This window comes from Oncorhynchus nerka, linkage group LG17, assembly GCF_034236695.1.
Source record: "Oncorhynchus nerka isolate Pitt River linkage group LG17, Oner_Uvic_2.0, whole genome shotgun sequence".
Lineage (NCBI taxonomy): Eukaryota > Metazoa > Chordata > Actinopteri > Salmoniformes > Salmonidae > Oncorhynchus > Oncorhynchus nerka.
In genome coordinates this window covers 21,560,232-21,572,679 of record NC_088412.1, presented here as the reverse complement: position 1 = coordinate 21,572,679, position 12,448 = coordinate 21,560,232, and positions in this window count along the sequence as shown.

Here is a 12,448-nt window from a genome sequence, read left to right as displayed (position 1 = left end):
TTCAATTCAAAGGGCTTTATTGGCATGAGAAACATATTTACATTGCCAAAGCAAGTAAAATAGAAAATAAACAAATGTGAAATAAACAATATAAAATTAACAGTAAACATTACACTCACAAAAAGTTCAAAGGAATAGAGTCATTTCAAATGTCATATTATTGTAATGTAGTCTGTGTGTAGCTGGTGTAGAGGAGTCAGGCGCAGGACAGCAGATATCAGTAAATAAATGTATTTTACTCAAAATAGACAAATACAATACAAAATAAGCGAGCCCACATAAACGGACCGTATTACATAAAACAATCACTTACAAACAAACATGGGGGAACAGAGGGTTAAAGTTCCTAGAAACGCGAAGCGAGGCGGACATCTCTGTCGGCGCCGGAAGTTCAAAGGATAATGAACAAGTAATTGGGGAATAGAAACCAGGTGTATAAAACAAAGACAAAACAAATGGAAAATGAAATGTGGAACGGAGATGGCTAGAAGGCCGGTGACGTCGACCGCCGAACGCCACCCGAACGAGGAAAGAGACCGACTTCGGCGGAATTCGTGACAGTACCCCCCCTTTGACGCGCGGCTCCAGCAGCGTGCTGACACCGACCTCGGGGACGACCTGGAAGTCGAGGCGCAGGGCGATCCGGATGGAGACGGTGGAACTCCCACAGCAACGAAGGGTCCAAGACATCCTCCACCGGCACCCAGCATCTCTCTTCCGGACCATACCGCTCCAACTCCACGAGGTACTGAAGGCCCCTCGCCCAACTCCTCGATTCCAGGATGGCTCGAACAGCATACGCCGGGGCCCCCTCGATGTCCAGAGGGTGTGGAGGAACCTCCTGCACCTTAGACTCCTGGAGTGGACCAGCCACCACCAGCCTGAGGAGAGACACATGGAACGAGGGGTTAATACGGTAATCGGGGGGAAGCTGTATCCTATAACAAACCTTGTTCAGTCTCCTCAGGACTGAATGGCCCCACAAACCGCGGACCCAGCTTCCGGCAGGGCAGGCGGAGGGGCAGTTTTCGGGTCGAGAGCCAGACCGGTCCCCCCCTCACTGCAGTGGCGGTCGGCGCTCGCCTTCTGCTGCCTCACGGCCCATTGCAGGTGCACATGGATGGCGTCCCAGGTCTCCTCCGAGCGCTTAAACCATTCGTCTACCGCAGGAGCTTTGATCTGGCTCTGATGCCAAGGTGCCAGAACCGGCTGATACCCCAGTACGCACTGGAAAGGAGAGAGGTTAGTGGAGGAGTGGCGGAGTGATTTTTGGGCCATCTCTGCCAAGGAGTTGAATGCAGCCCACTCCCCCGGTCCTGGCAATATGACCACAGAAACCTACCCACATTCTGGTTTACTCTCTCCACCTGCCCGTTACTCTCGGGGTGAAAATCTGAGGTGATGGCTGACCGAGACCCCCAGACATTCCATGAACACTCTCCAGACCCTGGACGTGAACTGGGGACCCCGATCAGAGACTATATCCGCAGGCACCCCGTAGTGCCGGAAGACGCGAGTGAACAGGGCCTCTGCAGTCTGTAGGGCCGTAGGGAGACCGGGCAAAGGGAGGAGACGGCAGGACTTAGAAAACCAATCCACAATGACCAGGATCGTGGTGTTGCCCTTTGAGGGAGGAAGATCTGTCAGGAAGTCCACAACTGCCGTTGTGGAACGAGTAGGGGTTGTAACTTCCCTCTGGGCGGGTGCCTGGGAGCCTTGCACTGGGCGCACACCGAGCAGGAGGAAACATAAACAGAGCCTTCAGAACCTTGACAACAGCTCCCGGTCCCCCACATCATAGTTTCCCCCCACATCATAATTTCGCTCCGCCGGGTTGAGGTTCTTCGAAAAGAAAGCACAGGGGCGGAGTTTTGGTGGCGTGCCCGAGCGCTGAGAGAGCACGGCTCTTATCCCAGCCTCGGATGCGTCCACCTCCACTATGAACGCCAAAGAGGGATCCAGATGAGCCAGCACGGGAGCCGAGGTAAACAGAGCCTTCAGGTGACCAAAAGCCCTGTCCGCCTCAGCCGACCACTGCAGTCGCACCGGTCCCCCCTTCAGCAGTGAGGTAATGGGAGCTGCTACCTGAACAAAACCCCCAGATAAACCTCCGGTAGTAGTTGGCAAACCCTAGAAACCTGCACTTCCTTTACCGTGGTGGGAGTCGGCCAATTACGCACGGCTGAAATGCGGTCACTCTCCATCTCCACCCCTGAAGTGGAAATGCGGTACCCTAGGAAGGAGATAGACTGTTGGAAGAACAGACATTTCTCAGCATTGACGTACAGGTCATGCTCCAACAGTCGACCAAGCAACCTGCGTACCAGGGACACATGCTCGGCGCGTGTAGCGGAGTATATCAGAATGTCGTCGATAATTAGATTATGCATTGTATTTCATTATGATTCTCAAATACTATAGTGATTATGCCTATGTTGCATATACTGTAATATTTCCCTCGATGCCCCTATGCAGCCTAGACATCTCTATATTTCTGAGACTGTGTGTGTTTCTCCATGGGCTGCCTTGTGACAGGCTGGGCGCTCTGTGATTGCGGTGGCACTGAAGGAGACAAGACGTGATCCCTGATTGGTCGGCTGAGTCTGTAAGAGTACTGCCAATTCACTGCAATCACCCGTCTGTGCCCTTTCAGCTCTAATTATACTCCTTGAAAAGGAACCGGGCTCATCAAGGCCCCTGATACACACAAACGCCCCCAACCCCAACACCCCCACACACACATCAAGGCCCCCAATACACACACCGATGCAGCCAGACACGCATGCACACACACACACACACACACACACACAATGTCAGCACCCCCCCATACACACAAAAACACACACCTACAAAAACACATACATATAGCCTGAGGTCAGGCTCAGTGGAGCGGGCAGCCCAGATGGGGCGGAGAAGGGCCAGGTCTCAGTGATGGGAGAGGAGCAGCACCAGCAGATGGGAGGTGAATAGGACAGCCTATCCTCAACCACTCACCAGAGACGTGCTGGAAGCAGGAAGAACAGCTTCAAACTATTGGCTGAGTTGCTCCAGCTAACTGAGCTAGAGGAGTGTCAGGTTTTATTAGGCAGCACTACACAGCGAGGTGAGGCTGTCTGGGAGAGTCTGAGAGCTTTATGGTACTTTATAACAAGATTGAGGCAGAGAATTCATCTTCATATGCATTTCAGTCGGAATACAGAGTGTTGGGATGACATCTGCATCCTCCAGTGTAGATCAACTTCACGTTTTGTCCTTTCTTCGGCTGCTGGCCCCTTACACAACATTGGATTTTCTGCCCTAGTTTTTCTGGGCCTTTGCACTCTACATTCCTCAGTGAATTGGTGTCCTGTTTTTTTCACAAGGAGGCCAAAGTCTGTTAGGAGGTGCAAACGTTTACACACACTGACATAAATTCATGCAAACACACAGCCGCCCACACAAATAAGCACCATTAGTGAACATGAGTGAACACACACACAGGCGAACACACATGCACACTCACACACGCACGCACGCACCCACACACACACACACCGCACCACACACTAACTCATAAAGAGCCACAGAATTCATACAACAGTCTTGATGGTTACTTTTGCGATCTGCTGCCAGATAAAGGATATCTTTGTAAGAAACGAAAGTGGTTCTGCAGGCTCTTTGTGTTTTTAATGTTGAGAGGAATACGATTCTTTATTTCAGATCGTTATCATTTCTGTTTGTTCTGGCGACTATGATCTAAAAATGACCTTGTAGTTTCACAAGCCCCGAAGAGAGAGAGAGCGCAATCGAGAGAGAAAAAAATACTTAGAGAGGGAGGGGAGAGAGTGAGGAGAGAGAGAGAAAAGAAAATAAGAGCAAAAGGTCTCTTTCCACCTCAGGATACTGCACGAAACAATCCAAGTATCTAGGACTACTCAATTCTACTGAAAGAGAACTTCAGAATGCATGTATTTTCTCTCCTTTGTCTAGTATAATACAGCACAGTGCAATTTCAGTCAGAAAAAGTCTGTAGTGCACTTTAAAAGGAGGACAATTGGATGTAACAATCCAACATCTCAACAAAATGAAATGGATTCTCTTGTACTGTATATGTTAGGATTTTTAGACAATGAAAAATGTGCACTTGATGTGAATAATGGATTTTGGGAGGGGATTGATTTAGGTTGTGGGTACACTCTTAGAAAAGCTAAAAGGGTTGTTCGGCTGTCCCCATAAGAGAACCCTTTGAAGAACCCTTTTTGAATAGCCTTCCCTTTTTATAAGAATGTAGGATGGATATGTACATTTGAGATTCAAAGATAGAAATGGCCTTCTTCGACTTTTAGTATGCTTCCTACACCAGAAGATCGCCAGCGTGGATGAGGTATTCAGAATGGGGTGTTTTCTTTACGATATAATTATGATTAACGGGATAGCCTTGCCTGTATTAACACATCGGTACAATGTGTAGCACAGCTACGGTCTCTTCCTCTCTCCCTCTATCGCTCCATCTCAATGTATTAACCCTTCAAGACCTTCATATCAATCTCTTTCTGTCGGTCTATGAGGCCCACTGCTGTGTTATTTAGGAGCTCAGCCTCTAATAATACTCTAGTCAGGGTTGGCAGGCATGAGCACGAGGGATGGGGGAATGGAGGGGGGGGTGACGGGTGGCGTCGGCGCAGTGCCCCATTAGGTAATGCCAATTCTGGTTCAGTGGGCACTGCAGAGATGATTTTAAGTGAGGCCTGCTACAGCTGCCACTGCAGGCTGATGCAGGGAGACAGACAGACAGAGGGATGGCAGTGCTGGGATCAGAGTCAGGGCCCATGATTTACCCCCCCCGCCAGTCAAATGAGTCTGCAGGTAATGGAGAGAGAAGCACTTATTCTGGGGCAGTAAAAATGAGCAGAGATGGGAGGATCAGTGGCCTTTGCTGTGGTGCATGAAGGAACATGAATAACCGCTCTGTATAAATACAGTGACTTCAGAAAATATTCACACCCCTTCACTTTTTCCATCTTTTGTTGTGTTACAGCCTGAATTTAAAATGGATTCAATCAGATTTTGTGTCACTGGTCACTCCATAATGTCAACATGGAATTTGACATTTTTACAAATTAATAAAAAATGAAAAGGTGAAATGTCTTGAGCCAATCAGTATTTAACCCCTTTGTCATGGAAAGCCTAAATAAGTTCAGGAGGAAAAATGTGCACATAATAAGTTGCATGGACTGTGTGCAATAATAGTTTTTGAATGACTACCTCATCTCTGTACTCCAAACATACAATTATATGTAAGGTCCCCCAGTCGAGCAGTACATTTTAAACACAGATTCAACCACAAAGAACAGGGAGGTTTCCAATGCCTCGCAAAAAAAGGACACATATTGGTAGATGGATTTCTTTTTAAAGCAGACACTGAATATCCCTTTGAGCATGGTGAAGTTATTAATAACACTTTGTCACTGCAAAGATACAGGCGTCCTTAACTCAGTTGCCAGAGAGGAAGGATACTGCTCAGGGATTTCACCATGATACCAATTGTGACTTTAAAACAGTTACAGAGTTTAATGGCTGTAATAGGAGCAAACTGAGGATGGTAGTTACTCCACAATAGTAACCTAAATGACAGAGTGAACGAAAGAAGCCTGTACAGAACACAAATATTCTAAAACATGCATCCTGTTTGCAACAAGCCTAATAAAACTGCAAAAACGCGCAAAGCAATGTACTTTATGTCCTGAATAGAAAGTGTTTGGGGCAAATCCAACACAACTCATCACTGAGTACCACTCTTCATATTTTCAAGCATGGGGGTGGCTGCGTCATGTTATGGGTATGCTTGTCATCGACAAAGACTAGGGAGTTTTTTTTTAGGGTAAATAGAGCTAAGCACAGGATAGAGCTAAGCACAGGCAAAAACCTAGAGGAAAACCTGGTTCAGGTTGCTTTCCAACAGAAACTGGTAGACTAATTCTCCTTTTAGCAGGACAATAACCTAAAACACAAGGCCGAAACACACTGGAGTTGCTTAGCAAGACAATGTTGAATGTTCCTGAGTGGCTTAGTTACAGTTTTGACTTAAATCGACTTGAAAATCTATGGCAAGACATGAAAATGGCTGTCTAGCAATGATTAACAATCAACTTGACAGAGCTTGAATTTTTTTAATAATAATGTGCAAATATTGGACTGTACTGTACAATCCAGATTTACAAAGCTCTTAGAGACTTACCCAGAAAGACTCACAGCTGTTAACACTGCCACAGTTGATTCTAACATGTATTGACTCATGGGTTTGAGTGCTTAAGCAATCAAGATATATTAGTTGTGTTATATATATTAGTCATATATTTTTTACAAATGTTTAATTTTTCTTCCACAGAGTATTTTGTGTAGATTGTGGACTATTTTTTTTCTCCAATTAAATCCATTTTAATCCCAAATTGTAACACAACAAAATGTGGAAAGAGTCAAGTGTGATGACTTTCTGAAGACACTGTACCTGTTGGAGTCATTAGTACAGACCTATAGTCTCTGTGTCCCTCTGAGCTCTGACAGACATGTCCTTGCCATGGTTCATCGTAACCTCTAATGCAAGATTTTCTTTTTTTACATACCCCTTTTTCCACAAAGTAATGGATATGTCAAACAGCCCGGCATCCTAACCAGTGTCAGGGGTGATTACAGAGCGGCTCCTACCACAAATAAGTTAATAAGCGTATCCCCAAGACACTTCACATCTGTGGCGCAGGGGCTGAGCCCAAACATAGGTCGCGCTGATTGTATCTTTGCAATAAACATGAAGGGCTACTAAGAATAAAAAGAGAGCCAGGGTAACAAATGGTTGCCCTACCTTTGTCTCTGGGAACTCTGACCTGACACCTGAACCAATTTTATAGAACATGAACTTCAAAGAACACTTTGATGGCAGAGAGAGTTATTGGCAAGATCTGAGGTAGTGGCTTTTCATTCCAGATTAGCTGCTTGGAATTGAACTCAAACTAATAGCGGCCATGCAGCACCTTGAAAAGGAAGATGTCCTGGTCTGGACAGAACGTGATCCACAGTAGAATCACTGCTTTACAATAAGAGCCAGGTAGAGAGAGAGGCGGTGGTCTTATCTTTTAGATGAATAACCCACATAGCATTATCATCTTCCCTAGCAGTTTGATGTGTTTTTCTGCTATCTTCAAATATCTCCCTGCAGCAATAAATATGTCACCCAACAGAAAACATGACACACCATTGCCGAAATATAAATAAACCCATTTGTTACTGTATTGATTTTCCTAACCATTAGGCGAGTAAATGGAGCGACCGTCATTGATGTTGATGTGCACAATATTGCGGTCAATATTGTGTTCTACTGAAATCACTGGAGATTTTAAGAAATAAGTGAGTAAAAAATAAATAACTGAAACTGCTATAGGAACAGAAAATGTAAAAAACTTGAACCAGTTATGGACATATGCATCCTAGTAGTGTTATCAGGGAATAGGGGAACTGAAAAATATGCTTTAGGGGGCAAGCATTCATGAGCTGCCTCCACCACTGGTGCTGCTAATATCTTGGGGACTAGGATTGATTTGTAATGTTAAAGGGAGACCTTGAGCAGTAGTAAGTTACTGGAGCCTTTGTGTCTCCACTCTGTCTGGTGGGGGAGTTTGCAAGGCAAGGCAGGAGCAGAAATCTGAAGTACCCTGCTAATCTAGGGTTTGGCCTGCTTTACAAGCCCAATCTGACGCCACAGATCGCAGATACTGATGGCGAGTGTCAAAGACGGCCCTATCGAGCGCCACAGGACACATCTTTTGGGCCGTGCGGTGTGTAATGATAGCTTCAAAACCTGCATTATTAGGAGATGCTACCTTTTCCCTGGCTTTGTGGAGGATTGGAGAAGATTGGAGGCGAGGCGAGAGGAGGGGGGTTGGACACACTGCAGCCCCCTGTTGGCTGTCTGTCAGTCCCCCCTGGCTGCCGTCAGCTTGTTTGTCCTGCACGGTCCTCCTGTTATTTTACAAATCTATTCCTGGCTTCCTCCCTGTACAATCTGAATGATTCATCTGGAGAAATGGGATCCTTTCACGGTAGTGAAACGTGATTTTATTTGTACCTCTGATTCCATTAAAAGAGAATAAAAGGAAGTGCTGGCCTGCCATGATTATTCTGCCCTCTCCTCCTCCTCCTCTTCCTTCGTTCCCCTCCTCCTTTCTCTCCTTTATCAGGGCTATTCAGTCCAACAGCATGTGGGGCTATTTGAACGGACAGGACAGTGCAGTGTATGGCTTGCTGGTGGTGTGTATATATCTGCATACACACAGGTGCTGTGTGTGTGTGTGTGTGTGTGTGTGTGTGTGTGTGTGTGTGTGTGTGTGTGTGTGTGTGTGTGTGTGTGCGTGCGTGCGTGCGTATGCACATGCGTGTACAGTATGTAGTAATGGAATAATGTCCCCCCTATAAGCTATAACTTTATAAAAATGGAATAATCACAGATCACAATATTTTACCCTTGGTACAGATGAAAATACTGTATATAGCTCATCGAGTGCCGGGATCAGGGGAACGCTCGGCTCCTCTCTCCACCCTGATCTGAAATTAGGATTCAACGCTACATTTATCTCTCCTAGGCGGAGAGCGAACGAGCGTGGCTGGGCCTTAAGCTATCTGGGCTGCTGAGTGTGTCAAGCTAAAGGGTAAACGTAGCTCCTGGGTTGTGCTCTACCTCCCCCACAACATGACCCGGCAATCTGTGCCTCTTCACTTTCCCATCTCTATCCGCTCCTAATGACCTCAGACAGTTAAACACAACATCTTAATATGAGAAGAAATACTGTATCAGGTCATTGGTCTACCATTAACATCAACTATATAACACTGTTGAATATTTAAAACAACAGCATATGATCATTACAAATGATATTTTTCTGAATAGTTGATGATAAAGGGGGCAGGTAGCCTAGTGGTCAGAGCGTTGGACTAGTAACCGTAAAGGTTGCAAGATCGAATCCCCGAGCTAACAAGGTAAAAATCTGTCGTTCTTCCCCAGAACAAGGCAGATAACCCACTGTTCCTAAGCCGTCATTGAAAATAAGAATTTGTTCTTAACTGGCTTGCCTAGTTAAATAAAGATAAAAAATTAGACTGCTGAAATACACACAGCCGAGTTCCACGTTAACCACCTTGTGGCTAATTGCCCATTGAAGCCACACATTTGTGTGTCTACAGGCATAGAACCATCCAACACGGTTCAATGTGTTATTAACTGTCCTGGTCTGTGGAGAGCTAGCATTGACAGGACAGGCTGAGTGGCACCTGTGGTGTGTTATTAACTGTCCTGGTCTGTGGCGAGCTAGCATTGACAGGACAGGCTGAGTGGCACCTGTGGTGTGTTATTAACTGTCCTGGTCTGTGGAGAGCTAGCATTGACAGGACAGGCTGAGTGGCACCTGTGGTGTGTTATTAACTGTCTTGGTCTGTGGCGAGCTAGCATTGACAGGACAGGCTGAGTGGCACCTGTGGTGTGTTATTAACTGTCTTGGTCTGTGGCGAGCTAGCACTGACAGGACAGGCTGAGTGGCACCTGTGGTGTGTTATTAACTGTCCTAGTCTGTGGAGAGCTAGCATTGACAGGACAGGCTGAGTGGCACCTGTGGTGTGTTATTAACTGTCTTGGTCTGTGGCGAGCTAGCATTGACAGGACAGGCTGAGTGGCACCTGTGGTGTGTAATTAACTGTCCTGGTCTGTGGAGAGCTAGCATTGACAGGACAGGCTGAGTGGCACCTGTGGTGTGTTATTAACTGTCCTAGTCTGTGGCGAGCTAGCATTGACAGGACAGGCTGAGTGGCACCTGTGGTGTGTTGTTGTGGGATTCTCCTGGTCTGGTGATGTGTTGTGAGGCAGGAGGTCCCTACAGGTTCTGGAGCTACCAGGTGGATCGGGGTGCCAGCCAGCCTCATGACTAGTCAATACTGCCCAAGCCCGTGCCAACGTGAATCTGGCTCACACACGTGTACACACACACACACACACACAGTCCTCTGACAGGCCTTGTGTTTACACGGGGAGTGAGTTGTGTGAACCCATGCAGCTGACAGAGATTTAATCATTTCAACTGACCTGCAGACAGGATTTTGTGAAAATAGCTTGCTAGCTTGATAACAACATTTTCCAATAAACTTCAATACAATGTGGAGATAAAACATTAATTGTCGGGAGCCGGGACCAGACCCTGAAAATTATACATGACCAGATTGCTATGGAGGGTTAGTATTGATTCTCTCTTGTTTTCTTTTTGTCTGGTAGTGCATTGTCAGATTCTCAGAGTTATATTTTAGCTACTGTGCTCTGCTCTGCTGAACATTTTCAGAACTGGTCTGTAAACAATAAGGAAAAGGAGAAAGCAGAAATTGATTGTCCATGTCCTCAAGATTCAGTTACTCTAAATGTGGGATAAAACTGGGATACTACAGTGCCTTTGTTGTTGTTGAGTGTTATGAAATCATATCAAATTTTATTGGTCACATACACATGGTTACTAGATGTTATTGCGAGTGTAGCGAAATGCTTCTGCTTCTAGTTCCGACAGTGCAGCAATATCAACAAGTAATCTAACAATTCCACAACAACTACCTAATACACAAAAATCTAAGTAAGGGGATGGAATAAGAATATGTACACATAAATATATGGATGAGGAATGACTGAGCGGCATAGGCAAGATGCAATAGACGGTATAAAAGTATATACATATCGGATGAGTAATGCAAGATATGTCAACATCATTATTAAAGTGGCATTAATAAAGTGACGAGTGATCCATTTGTAAGAGTGGCCAATGATTTCAAGTCTGCATGTAGGCAGCAGCCTCTCTGTGTTAGTGATGGCTGTTTATCAGTCTGATGGCCTTGAGATAGAAGCTGTTTTTCAGTCTCTCGGTCCCAGCTTTGATGCATCTGTACTGACCTCGCCTTCTGGATCATAGCGGGGTGAACAGGCAGTGGCTCGGGTGGTTGTTGTCATTGATGAGTAGTTTGCCCCAGTGAGGCGTTGTGCAGACCGCACCACCCTCTGGAGAGCCCAGTGGTTGTGGGTGGTGCAGTTGCCTTACCAGGCGGTGATACAGCCCGACAAGATGCTCTCAATTTTGCATCTGTGTGAGGGTTTTAGGTGACAACCCACATTTTTTCAGCTTCCTGAGGTTGAAGAGGCGTTGTTTGCGCCTTCTTCACCACACTGTCTGTGTGGGTAGACCATTGCGGTTTGTCTGTGATGTCCATGCAGAGGAACTTAAACCTTTCCACCTTCTCCACTGCTGTCCTGTCAATGTGGATACGGGGGGGTGCTCCTTCTGCTGTTTTCAGAAGTCCACGATCATCTCCTTTGTTTTGTTGACCTTGAGTGAGAGGTTGTTTTCCTGACACCACAGTCCGAGTGCCCTCACCTCCTCCCTATGGGCTGTCTCGTTGTTGTTGGTGAGCAAGCCTACTACTATTGTGTCGTCTGCAAACTTGATGATCGAGTTAGAGGTGTGCATGGCCATGCAGTCATTGGTGAACAGGGAGTACAGGAAGGGGCTGAGTACGCACTCTTGTGGAGCCCCTGTGTTGAGGATCAGTGAAGTGGAGATGTTGTTTCCTACCTTCGCCATCTGAGGGCGGCCCATCAGGAAGTCCAGGATGCAATCACACAGGTCGGGGTTGAGACAGGGCCTCAAGCTTAATGATGAGATGTATGCACATTGCAGTGGGTCTAGGGTGACAGGTAAGGTGGAGGTGGTATGAACCTTGGCTAGTCTCTCAAAGCAGTGCTACGGGGCGAGTCATTCAGTTCAGTTACCTTTGCCTTCTTGGGTACAGGAACAATGGTGGCCATCTTGAAGCATGTGGGGAAAGCAAACTGTAATAGGGAGAGAATAAATATGTCCATAAACACACCAGCCAGCTGGTCTGCGCATGCTCTGAGGACGCAGCTAGGGATGCCGTCTGGGCCGGCAACCTTGCAAGTTTTAACACGTTTAAATGTCTTACTCACATAGAAGGAGTGCCCACAGTCCTTCATAGCGGGCCGCACTGGTGGCACTGTGTTATCCTCAAAGCGGGCAAAGAAGGTGTTTAGTTTGTCTGGGAGCAAGACGTCAGTGTCAGTGACGTGAATGATTTTTCCTTTTGTAGTCTGTAATTGTCTGTAGACCCTGCCACATACGTCTCGTGTCTGAGCCATTGAATTGTGACTCCTCTTTGTCTCTATACTGACATTTGGCTAGTTTGATTGCCTTGTGGAGGAATAACTACACTGTTTTTATTCAGCCATATTCCTGGTCTTCTTTCCATAGTTAAATGCAGTGGTTCGCACTTTCAGTTTTGCACGAATGCCACCATGGTTTCTGGTTAGGTTTTAATAGTTACAGTGGCTTCAACATCTCCTATGCATTTCCTTATAAACTCACTCACCGAATCAGCG